This window comes from Staurois parvus, unplaced genomic scaffold (genome assembly GCF_062004578.1).
Source record: "Staurois parvus isolate SC_StPar_1 unplaced genomic scaffold, SC_StPar_1.0 ptg001432l, whole genome shotgun sequence".
In the NCBI taxonomy this organism is placed as follows: Eukaryota; Metazoa; Chordata; class Amphibia; order Anura; family Ranidae; genus Staurois; species Staurois parvus.
Window position 1 is genome coordinate 2945960 of NW_028319228.1, and position 12888 is coordinate 2958847.

Below are 12888 nucleotides of genomic sequence, written 5' to 3' on the forward strand. Positions count from 1 at the left end.
GATTACATTGTCGGGGACGCTGCAGGAGGGACATCGCGCGAGTGCAGGACAAGATAAGTGATCTAGGGACCGCGGAGCAGCGCCGCATGGTATTCCCGAGTGTAGCTCGGGGGTTACCGCTTGTGGTACTGAAACTTTACCCCGAGCTACACTCGGGAATACAGCCAGGGAGGCTATAGTGGTTGCAAAGAATGAAGTTTTTTAACTTCATGCATTCTATGCAGTGATGTAAAAAACTTTCAGTGTGCAGTTACCCCCCTCAGCCCCCCTTAATACTTACCTGAGCCTGATCGTGATCCAGCAATGTGCACTGGAGCCTCAGCTCTCTCAGGTCTCTCTCTTCAGTGACTGAAACACAGCAGCGGAAGCCATTGGCACCTGCTGCTGTCAATCACAGCCAGTGAGAAGGGATCGGGGGTGGGACCAGGTCATGCTCTGTAAGTCTTATGGACATACAGAGCCGGCTCGGGAGTGAGCACGCACGAGTGCCTCCAGAGCCAACAGTTTGCTCTGGGGGCACTCGGCAGGGGAGAGACGCCAAGAGCGCCGGCGGGGGACCCGAGAAGAAGAGAACTGGGGATGAAAATTGTCACAAAGGGTAATTTTATTGATAGTAGCTGGTGCTTTTTAAATAGGTGTAGCTTTTTTTCATAAATGTGTACCCATCATTGTCTGACAGTCTGGCGGGATTTACTAAAATTGGAGCACTGAAAGTGGTGCAGCTGTGCGTGGTTACCAATCAGCTTCCAGGTTTTATTGTCAAAGCCTAATTGAATGTAGCCAGGTGCTGGCTATATCATCATGCCTTTCAGGAACATTTACAGATGAGACTATGATTATTCCTTTTCCCCCTAGTGCCCAGTACTGGGACTGCTACATCACTTCCTGTTAGCAAAGTGGATCCAGTTTTCTGGCAGCAGTGGCGGACTGCCAACTCATGGGGCCCCCGGGCAATAGGGGATCATGGGGCCCCTGTGTCCTTGCCCAAACTCAAAAAAGCCTATGAAAAAGCTACCAGGGGCATCTCATGGGGCCCCCTACTGACCCCGGGCCCTCGTGCAGTGCCCGAGTTTCCAAATGGTCAGTCCTCCCCAGTCTGGCAGCATAGGATCTTGGGACCTGTAGTCCTATAGTCAATACATACTGTATTCCTGAGTGCTGATTGAACTACAACCACCAGACAACTGGCGAAAGGGAGGGATGCTGGGAGAGCAGATATATTAAACAGCAAGTGATGGCACTCTCTCTTGGTATGGGATCCAGAGCTGAACACAGGAGACTGCCATTCTCATACACAGAAAAATTGCCGGTCTACTGCTGCAGGACTCTGCACATCAGTGCAGCACAGTGGGGACACTGATCACCACACTGAAATCACATCAGCTTCTCTGCATTGGGGCATTTGCTGTCTGGTCTTCACACAGACATCTCTGCTTGCCTCTCTGACAGGCCATCAGGCGGTAACTCTGCATTTCCCCACAACACAGCCAAGAGCCTGTGCAAGAACTATTGTCCTAGGAGGCCATGTTATCCATGGGATTGGTGAGTGGGTGGTTGCCCCACCTCTTTCTGTTATCACTCTAGAAACACTGTATGTAGACACCTTTACACTTCACTATCAGGAGATGTTTGCATTGAGCAGTACCACAGTATATCTGTTAAACTTCATTAAATTACCAGTGTTCACTAATGTTATGGGCCCCATCATTGCTAGCAAAAGACAACGGACACCACCATATCTAGGACTTTAAACATCACAGGACTCAAGTTGCAGTCTTTAGTTGGAGGGACCTTTTCCACGGCCATTGTTATTCAAATTACAGTACTTATATCTATTTATGCCAGAGTATACATTTACATAGTTGTCTGCATACCACATTGCTGCGCCAATGGCCTAGAGAGAACTGATAAGTCGGCAAGCCTTTTCTTCCCCCTCTTAGTGCTGGTGTTGCAGTTTAATAGTAGCTTACCAGTCATGACTGTATAATTTGTTAAACGTTGCTAGTTGATTTTTTTCTATTTCACCAGTGTTCTGCTTTATGTGTTGACTTGGGTTGTATATCCTGGACCCATTGTTCCTGTAGTCTACTCTTTTGAACAGTTCTGGTGTAAGGGTGTTGCTAGAGAACTGTGTCTCTTGCATTGTTATTCTGTACTGTTGAGGCATGTCTGAACTTAGGGTGTTGAAGGTGTCTGGAGGCTTGCAAGGTCAAAGCTGATTGGTTACCATGTGTAGCTGCACCAGATTCCACGTGCACTAGTTTTAGTAAATCCCCTCCTCTGTGTCCAACAGTTAGAAAACAGATTGGCTACTGAGTTTATTGAGTTAGGTGGAGCTGTGTTTAGCAAATAAGGGCAAGCTATGTTTACTTCCATCCACTTTAAATTTTGCTCTCACATGATTGGGCATTTAAACTGAACACAGGTTCACCTTACTCACTTCATTTACTTTGAAAAGTAAAATGCCCCTATTTCATTAGTAAATCAGTCTCAATATGTGTAAGTCTGTGCCCTGAAGTGCCTATCAGTCTATGTCCCTGTGTATGTTAATGTCTATCTGTACTTACCATTAAAGATTTTTTGAAGGGCGGAGAGCAATAGAAGGTACTTTTTTGATTTAAGAATATATACTTGAATAGAATGTTTTATCTTTAAACTAGACTTTAACGTTACGTTAAGATTCTCCTTAGAGTTCAGTGACCGTTTTAAATGTACTTATATTTCCATACAGTCATTCAACTGCCCCATTAATCTTACAATCTTAAAAAATTGGATTTCATTTACTAATCATGTGCAAGGCCAATTTACATAAAAAATTGTGGCTTGCGCATGATTGGATGATGAATGTGAATACAGCTTAATTTTACTTACTATCCTCAGTGAAAATTTACTATGCTAACTAAACAGTTTTTAGGATTTTAGTCATCATGTATCTATAATTTACTTGTTTGCTTGCCTCCGACACTGTCATCATTCAACAAATAAGATTTGACATTCTGTATTTCAGGTTGCACACTAGAAGAATTTTCAATAACCACCTGAAAGCCATTCCTGAGTTCCTTGAGGTGTCTATATTCATAATATATTTTATAGAGGTGTTATAAAGTAAAGCTTTGCGGCATTAAACCATGTGTGCCACAGATGTGAAAATTCTTACCAATTTGGGGCCTGTGTTAGCTTTAATGTGAGCTTTTATATACCGTACTTGGCTGACGCTGTTTTCTGAAATACATTTTTTGTATTCAGAATCAAACATTTCAGTTATTTCTATTGATTTCCAGTGGAAGGCTTACTCATCCATCTATCTAGTAGATAATTGTGGCTAAATGGTTAGCACTTCTGCCTGGCAGTACTAGGGTTGCTGCTTCGAATCCCAGTCACAGCACCACCTGCCTGGAGTTTGCATGTTCTCCCTGTGGCTGCATGGGTTTCCTCTGGGTACTCCGGTTTCCTCCCACGCTTCAAAGACATGCTGGTAGGTTAATAGGATCCTGTCTAAATTGGCCCTAGAATGTATGAATGTAAGTTAGGGACCTTAGATTGTACACCCCTTGAGGGTTAGGGACTGATGTGAATGTACAATATATATGTAAAGTGCTGTGTAAATTGATGGTGCTATATAAATACCTGAAATAAATAAAGATTGCATTTAAGAAATGTACTGGGTTGGCAACAGGTAGATCTTAGTCTCAGGCATGCTGGGGCACATCTTGCATCCTGTTCCTGGGGCACTTGGTACCTACACTGTTCTCTGGAGCTCTGGCTGCCTGACGTGCTGCTTCTAGGCAACTACAATTCTATGAACACGTTAGGTGGGCAATTTTAATGGCACAGCCCATCATGTTGCTTCTTCTCAGTGCCGCAGCCTCTATGCATTCCTGCCAGAGGCTGATGGGACAGCCAGCCATGTCAGCAGATAGACTTAAGAGAAAAGTGATGGCTGGTGTGTGTTTATATGTAATTTATACACTTCTGACCCCTGTATTTTACACACTCCAGACTGCTTCCTGTACATTACACATCCCTGAGCCATGCACTCAGTACATTACATGCTCCTGACCCCAGCACTGTGTACATAATACACTCCTGACCCCTGTACTCAGTATGTTACATATTCCTGATTCTGCTATTGTGTTACATACTCTTGACCCCTGTACTCTTTACACAGTCCTGACCCCTCAACACAGAATGTTACATACTCCTGGCTACATAAGGGAAGGCCTGGAAAAAAGTGGAAAAATAAAAAAAAAACAATTTTTTTGTTTTTTCTTGTTTTTTTTCTAAAACAGTTTTTTGCTTTTTTTCCAGGAAAATTGTAAAAAAAAAGGAGTGTGGAATATGTTATTTGACAATGATACATAAAGTATTTATGACATGGTATTCAAACTATATAACATGAAGTTCTCAACGAAAGATTTGTGAGGCTTTCTTTAAATAGCTTTTTTCTCATCACTTCAACATTTCTGGAAATCATACATCTCTACTCCTGACCCTTGCACATTTTACATTATACACTCCTGACCTCTGCACATTTTACGTTACACACTCTTGAAATTGGTATATTACACACTCCTTACCCCTGCAACCAGTACTTTAAGTGCCTCTGACCCCTGCACTCTATGTGTCACAATCTTTAGGGCCCTGCACACAGTATGTTACATATTTTTGACCTTTGCACTCTGTACTCTGTAGATTTTCTCATTTGTATTGCTAACAGAAATATGCTGAGCATATCTAAGTTCTGTTTAAAATGCTCTTGTAGACTTGCACAAAGTGTATGCCGAATTCCAGATGGATTACCGTATTTTCCATAAGGCGACTGGGTGTATAAGACGACCCCATAATTTTCCAGTTAAAACATAGGTTTTGGGCTATACTCGCTGTATAAGACTACCCCCCTTCCGAGGCAACACCATTTAAAAACATCAGATTTTTTAATTGAAATGGTTATGACTTACCGGTACTTAAAATCCTTCAAAATCCTCATGTTCATCCTCTGACATCATAAGTTCATGAATGACATCTTGTGATACATTTGTAAGACAGTCATCATATGGATCAAATTCCAAATCAGATGGTTACCGCTGGATGTGCGGTAATACGGTAGCTTTGGCTACATACAGTATACAGTATATATACAGTATATTTTTTTAAGTCCGCAAACGTGCAACTATAACGAAAAAACCCGTAAGTGTTCACAAAAAAAGTGCAAGTGCAAAACACCACACGAAAAAGTGCACTTAGGGGTGTGCTGTGTCCTACCCCTAAAGGGGCTTGGACCGCTTACCCTGATCCCCCGGGGCACGAAGCTCCTGACGGGGACAAGGTTCCCAATTGGTCCTCCTGGCCAAAAGGCCTGGTGGACCACCGTTCCCTATGCCCAGCCAAAGCCGGACATCCAGTACTAGGCAAGGAGGCTCTCCCGAAGAAGAGCCTCCTAGGGATCAGGGGAGGAAGGAACCGGATGGCCACACATCCTCCCCCTAGACTTCAGGGTAGGCCCGAGGACCCACACCCTCCATCCGTGAAAAACACACACATAAGGCAAAGAAAAAAGTGACAAACGTGGGAGTGCATAATAAATCAATAAGGTAAAGTAAAGTAAATAAAATAAAAAAAATGGTACCGTGCCGAAATGTGCACAGACCAGGCCCTGAGGCCCGTAGCAAAAATTGCCCTGAACTTAGCCAAAAGGCCTGGTCCTTAGGACGCTGTGCAAAAAGGAGTGTAAAAACAGTGACCAAGTGTCATTTTCACACCGTGGGGTCCCACACCCAAGTGTTACTAGTGACACCCCTGAGCGCGTCTCCCCAGGGGGCACTGAGTTTGCGGACTTTTTGCCTTCCCAGCCCCTGGCCAGACCAAGGTAGCTTGTTCAAATCAGGAGGTACTGGGTCTTTCCAGTCTTCCCAGAGGAATTACTCCCGGGGCCCCAGCTTGACTCGTGGCGCTCCCCGGTTTCTGTCCCTCTGGTACTAGCCTTCCGGACCCCCATCATTCCAGTGAGGGTACTATACAACAACCATCCCCGCAAAGCTAGAATGGTCGGGAGCACCCCCACTGGAGACTGATAAGAACAGATACTACACTTGATCTTAGCCAAAAGGCCGAGAAGCGATACAGTATATATACAACCCGCTGGATGTGCAGTAATGTACATACAGTATACCACGCTGAGTCAAAATGTACCGGTACATCCCTACGGTAATCAGACCACTGGATGTGTGTATGTACAGTAGCTGAGGCTACATACAGTATATGCTGGGCCAATCACGGCGAGCGATGTATTCTACTAATGAATACAAAGCCTGCTTGGATTGGCTGAGGTTGTGACATCATCAGCCCACCTCTCTGACTCAGCAAATCCGAGCAGGCTTTGTATTCATTAGTAAAATACATCACTCGCCGTGATTGGCCCAGTGTATACTGTATGTAGCCGCAGCTACCGTACATACATGCATCCAGCGAGCTGATTACAGTAGGGACGTACCGGTACGTTTTGAAACTGCTTGGATCAGTGCAGTATACTGTATATACCGCACATCCAGCGGGCTCACAGATTATTCCAAGATATGAGACATAGGGGAGAAATGGATTTTGAAAAGTGTTTATCTGATTCTGTCACCTATGCTGAGTTAGGTTTATTAGGTTGGAATCTCTTTCAACTCCTGGGAAAGCTTGCCTTATCTCTTACGAGGTGTTATAATTTGCAGGTTCTTTGGACAGGGAGGCCCCGGCTCCCTTGGGGGGCTTTATAGCTCCTATGACCCTCCTGTGACATTCCCAAATCACACACTTACTGGCCAAATGTCGCTGGGCCTCTCTAAGGAGGGAGGGGGGAAGAATGAGGGAAAAATATATTTGTCAGGATGGTTAATCCCTTTGCCAAGATGGAGATTGTAGCCAAAATGTTTGGACCGCATCCATCTCTGGGTATACGCTGTTACAGGGTATACCCCCTATGACCCAGAAAGTGTGCCACCCGATACAAACCCTTATTTGTCCACCAATGAAATTCACGTGGCTGCAAACCAGGGGTGAACTCCGGGTTTCCAAATATAGGTGCCACTGGGAAATTAGGAGAATGGAGAACCACCTGTTTGAGGCCAAATCCCAGAGGTGCAAGGAGTGGAACAGCGTGGGGCAAAGGACCACCCTCCTTTGCTTAGAGGAGATCCACATTAAAACATCAACAGGAAGAGGGGCACAAGACATTTTGGATTTTTAAAACCACTGTTGTTTCCCTTTAAAGAATGAGTAGAAAACATCTCAGTGAGTGTTAAACCAGTTGGCAGAATGATATGTGTATAATTTGCATTACCCTAGGTTCACACTTGTGTGTGCATGTTTCTGCCGCACACGTCGCAGGTAGAGCAGCCCATTCATTTGAATAAGCTGTTGTAACTGCAAGAAACAAGGGGAAAAAAAAAGTGTTCCTGACCCGCACATATGTGAATCTAGTATTAGCCTGGGTTTACATATGTGTGGATCGGGAATGTGTGCATAGGAGGTCTTGTTTTTGACCCGCAGACAAAAGGTGCTGCTCTTTAGTAGTGATGGGCTGTATGTTTAAGTCGAACATAAGTTCGACTCGAACATCAGCCGTTCACCAAAACACACGAACAGCAAGGGAGTTCGGCCGGCTATTCGCTCGCCTGCCCCCACAATGCACTGTGCTCTCATAGTGCATTATGATTGTCCAAAGCAATGCACCTAACCATAGATCAGGTACAATGCTTTGGCCAATCGCAGCACAATTGGGTGGAGCTAGCAGGCATTTTTTTACACCGATGGAACCATTTTTTTGTCTTTTTTTTTTTTAATAAAGAACTTGTCAAAACCTTTTTTTGTTGTTTGCTCAATAAAGGATTTTTTCAAAAGACGGGCATCTTTATTATTTACTAAATTTAACTGTTTAGTGCATGGGTAGGGATACAAATACCTCTTACTCATTCACAAGGGGAGGGTAGCATCAGGGTGCCCCCTTTTTTATTTTTTTAAAAGGTAATTTAATTATTTTACAAATTAACTAAGTACAAACAAAGGTAAACAGGGTACCCAATGATGGGTGTAAAATACAGGCTATAGACAAATATCCTATTGCTTAGTCCACAAAAGCAACAAAATTCAAGTGCAGTTCCATCATTGTTACTGTGACGGAGGGTAGGCAGGACAGAACACACAAGGCGGATAGGAAACAGACAAAGCTTTACTGAGGCAAAATGACAGCCACTCAATAGGGGGAATTGCAAGGAGGGTGCCCTCGCCACTAGGGGAACAGCAAGGAGGGGCTAAAACACATGTAGTCTAGCCCCATGGGCCAAATTAAAGTCTCTGCAGCAGTTGTAATCCCACAGGGAGGTAGAGGAGCAATTCAGGGACAGTTCAGGCAAAACAGGGGAAGTAGGTACTCACGGAACCAACAGCGTGCCCAGTCTCCCAAGGGACAAGATAGTGTGACACAGGTACCTGCTGGAATCCGGAGTATGCGTGGGGTCTCTCCCTTGGACTGGGGTCCCCTTTTTGGGCTGGAGGTCTCAGGCTGGCGTGTGCAATCTCCCCCTTCGGCTGGAGGTCTCAGGCTGGCGTGTGTGATCTCCCCCCTTTGACTGGAGGTCTCAGGCTGGCGTGTGCGATCTCCCCCCTTTGGGCTGGGGGTCTCAGGCTGGCATGTGCGTTCCCCCCCTTTGGCTGGGGGTCTCAGGCTGGCGTGTGCGATCTCCCCCTTTGGGCTGGGGGTCTCAGGCTGGTGTGTGCGATCTCCCCCTTAGGCTGGGGGTGTCAGGCTGGCGTATGCGATCTCCCCCTCTGCGGCGGGACCCTCTTTGACAGAGTCTGGTCACGAGAGTCCCGCCGCACCTGGGCTCCCTCTGTGACTACACAGCGTAATGGACGATTGGGGAGCCCGGCATCAGCCTTCTTAAGCTGATTCAGGACGCTCTCCGATCGTCCTGGCAACTGTGGGCGGGCCGGGGCCAGTGGGCCTCATCGCCCGGCAATGAGGCACGCCTCCTGGATACGGGCAGAGCTTCTCGTGAGTGAAACCTTTGTCCAGGGACATCCGCAAGCGCGGATGACAGGACCGGGTGGCGTCAGTCTGACGCCCTGGCTCGGAACATCCCACAAGAGGTTTGCACCTCTCCGCGGAGAGGTGTGAATCTCGCTATCTCTGGTGGCAGGGGCGACAATGGTGGAGACACTATACTGTATTTTGGGGACATAAGGCAGGATGCCAGGAAAGGAGATACATTAATTGAATTTGGGCTACAAAGCAGGATGACAGTGGGGGGAACACATTTAATTGAATTTGGGCTGCAAAGCAGGATGACGGTGGGGGGAACACATTTGATTGAATTTGGGAACATTTGGCAGGATGAGGGTGGAGGGGATGCATTGATTAAAGCTGGGAGCATTTGGCACAAGAGAGTGGGACATTAATTGAGGATGTGCTTCCTCTGGGCACAAGGGATTAATGAGGGAATTATTAATTGCACCTATATTTTGACAGTTACAATACAACAAAAATTAACTTAGCTGGTGAAAAAAGATACCAAAGATAAGATATAACACAAAATTAAGGGGAAAAATGTTTCTCACTCCTTCCCCTTCCCTTCTCATAAGTTGCCCCCTAAGGGGGGATAGTTACATGAGCTACAGGAAATAAATTATAGTCTATAAACCTCTATGTCTCCTGATACTGAGGAGGTCCAGGTAGACCACATTTTATGGGGATAAAGTCAATTTGTACAGCGCAAGGATTCATTAACTAATCTAATCCACAATGAGAAATTAGGAGGCTCAGGTTTTTTCAAATGTAGCGCAATATATTTTTTGGCATACAAAAACAGGAATCATGTCAATGCCTTTTGGGATCCTCCTCCCAAAAGTGACCAAGTAAACATCCATTAGGATTACATATATTAGGCTAAGCTAATTTGTCCCCCATAAATTTAGTGATAGAAGACCAGAAGGATGCAACCTCAGGACAGGCCCATACCATATGAAAAAAATTCCCATTATCAAAAGAGCACCTATGGCACTGAGAAGATGTCAGCCTACCCATAGTATATAACCAGAGCAGAGCGTAATAAATCCTGTGAAAGAATGTCAACTGAATAACCTTATCCCATGCAGCAATAACAACACTGGTTGCTTAAGGGAACCACCCAGGCGTGATATGTAAAGGATTTTTTTTTTACTATAAGCAATGAAAAGTGGCTGCCCCTTTAAAAACAGTACTTTTTGAAAAAAATTTTCACTGATTCATGTCCCTCCATATACACCTTTTATGGCCAATAACTTGCATATAAGCCTTCAAAATGGGCACTTCTGAATTTACGAGTTCGGGTCCCATAGACTTTCATTAACTTCAAAGTTCACGGTCGAACATTCATTAGGTTTGAATGTTCGACTGCGAACTGAACACGGGGGTGTTCAGTCCATCACTATTCTTTAGCAGACACATGAAGGTTCCATTAATTCTTAATAGCATCCCCACTTATCGTCAAAATGCCTGTGCTTACACATGAAACAGCATGGTGTCGCAACATGGTTCTGTGTAGCAAGATTTTAAAAAAGATTGGGAACCTTTTCCCTGAGTTTCTCCAAGGTACAGCAGCCCCTATAATGAATGAGCTATTGTGCCCACAATGTGTGTGCGAAAATGCACAAATGTGAAACTAACCTTAGTGTGCTCCTTGTATAAGTTCCACTAGGGCACAAAGTGATGTGAATTTTTTTTTATGTATACCACCTCAGAATTATGACAAAATAAGTCAATTACAGGTGAAACAATATAGAAAAAAAATAGTTTATAGATTATTTAACACATAAAATGCTAAACAGTGTTTCATTAGGAACATGGCAATAATTCTGGTCATTAAAGAGTTACATAAAATTGTAAAAAAAATTATAGAACTGAAATGCAAGAGAACACACAATACAAGCATCGTTTTATTGTGAATTTCCAGACTGCTTGTTAGGGCAGTCATTTTCTTCTACAAGTGCTATTAAGAAAGGTACAGTATATAGTACACTTGAAGCAAGTAAGTTAGGGACCTTAGATTGTACGCTCCTTGAAGGCAGGGACTGATGTGAATGTACAATATATATGTAAACCGTAAAATGATGGAGCTATATAAGTACCTGTAATAAAATAAAGAAGTCTTCAACCAGTAGGTTATCTTAACTCTAAAGAATATGTTTTACCTTTGCAAGTCATTTGCATATGCTTGCTTGCTTTTAGCATAGGGCCGCTGGAAAGATTAACAACACTTATCCTTGCAAAGAAGTTAAGCTGAGTTAAGTTTATACACAAGAGTCTCAAAAGCCAATTAAATCCTATTCAGCATATGTGGATGGCAGCCACTTTAAACTCAGCAGTGCCATTTTGAGTTAGCCTCTAAATCACTGCATTTTTGTTTGATCTGAGTAAGTTACTGTTTGTACATGTGTTTACACAAACTCTTACACCTTCAGTGTTTTTCTATGAACAGTGAAGTAGAGGCTAAATGCAGATGTGTTTATTTTAAGTCCTCCTATGCACATGCTAATTGAAAAACAAAGTTTGTAAGCTTTTTATCAAGACCTTCTGGCTGCAGATCTGGAACAACAGACATGCCAAAAAGGCAGCTAACCTAAAGAAACAACCCATGCTGTTCTGTGGATCTACTGAGGAAAAAAAGTCAAGATAAAGGGTATCAAAATAATGGAAAAATATATCTTCTACTCAAAGGTGGAAAGGGTTAACATACCCACATGGAAAAAAATATATTTGAAATATATTTTTAAAATATTCATCCCAAATATATTGACATATATTTGAAATGCTACAATTTTGGCCATATTTAATATAAATATATATATATATATATATATACTGCATGTTGAAATGCATATTTTATATATTACAAAACATATGAAAAATATTTTTTAAAATATATATTTTATAAATATATTCCTCAGATTTTTTTAACATGTTAAAAAGTCATTTTAACATTTATTTTTATGTATATTTGTAAAAATGTACATTTGTATTTTTAAACACATACAGTATATTTGAAATGTATTTTTAAAAATATTTTTCATATAGTTTGTAATAAAAACACATTTCAACATGCAGTATATATATATACAGTTGTGTTCAAAATAATAGCAGTCAGACATCAGTAACCTGATCAATCACTGTTTTTGGTAGAAATTATATTTCTACATGGCAAATAATTTACTAGCAGGTGTAGTAGGTGTAGTAACAGGTGTAGTAGAGTAATAGAAATCCAACAAACCCAACAGTCATGACATGCATGCTGCTGATTCTGTGTCATTGAATCACTAATTGAAAGGGGCATGTTCAAAATAATAGCAGTGTGGAGTTCTATTAGTGAGGTCATTCATTCTTTGAAAAACAGGTGGCAATTATTGCCCTTATTTAAGGAAGGAAGGCAGCAAATGTTGTACATGCTGGTTACAGTGCATTTCTCTCTGAAATTCTGAGGAAAATGGGTCATTCCAGACATTGTTCAGAAGAACAGCGTACCTTGATTAAAAAGTTGATTGGAGAGGGGAAAACATATAAAGAAGTGTAGAAAATGATAGGCTGCTCAGCTAAAATGATTGCAAATGCTTTACAATGGCAACCAAAACCTGAAAGACGTGGAAGAAAGTGAAAAACTACCATTCGAATGGATAGAAAAAAAGCCAAAATGGCAAGGACTCAGCCAACAATCAGCTCCAGGAAGATCAAAGAAGGTCTAAAGTTACCTGTGAGTACTGTTACAATTAGAAGACGCCTATGTAAAGCCAAGCTATCTGCAAGAAGCCCCCGCAAAGTCCCACTGTTGAAAAAAAGACATGTGCTGAAGAGGTTACAATTTGCCAAAGAGCACATTG

The 12888-nt window shown here is 42.8% G+C and overlaps 1 pseudogene; it reads right to left on the bottom strand.

Annotated features, from left to right (window-relative positions):
- Nucleotides 1–6003: 6003 nt before the first annotated feature.
- LOC149436014 (U2 spliceosomal RNA) lies at nucleotides 6004–6119 on the bottom strand (annotated as a pseudogene).
- Between the last annotated feature and the right edge of the window lie 6769 nt (nucleotides 6120–12888).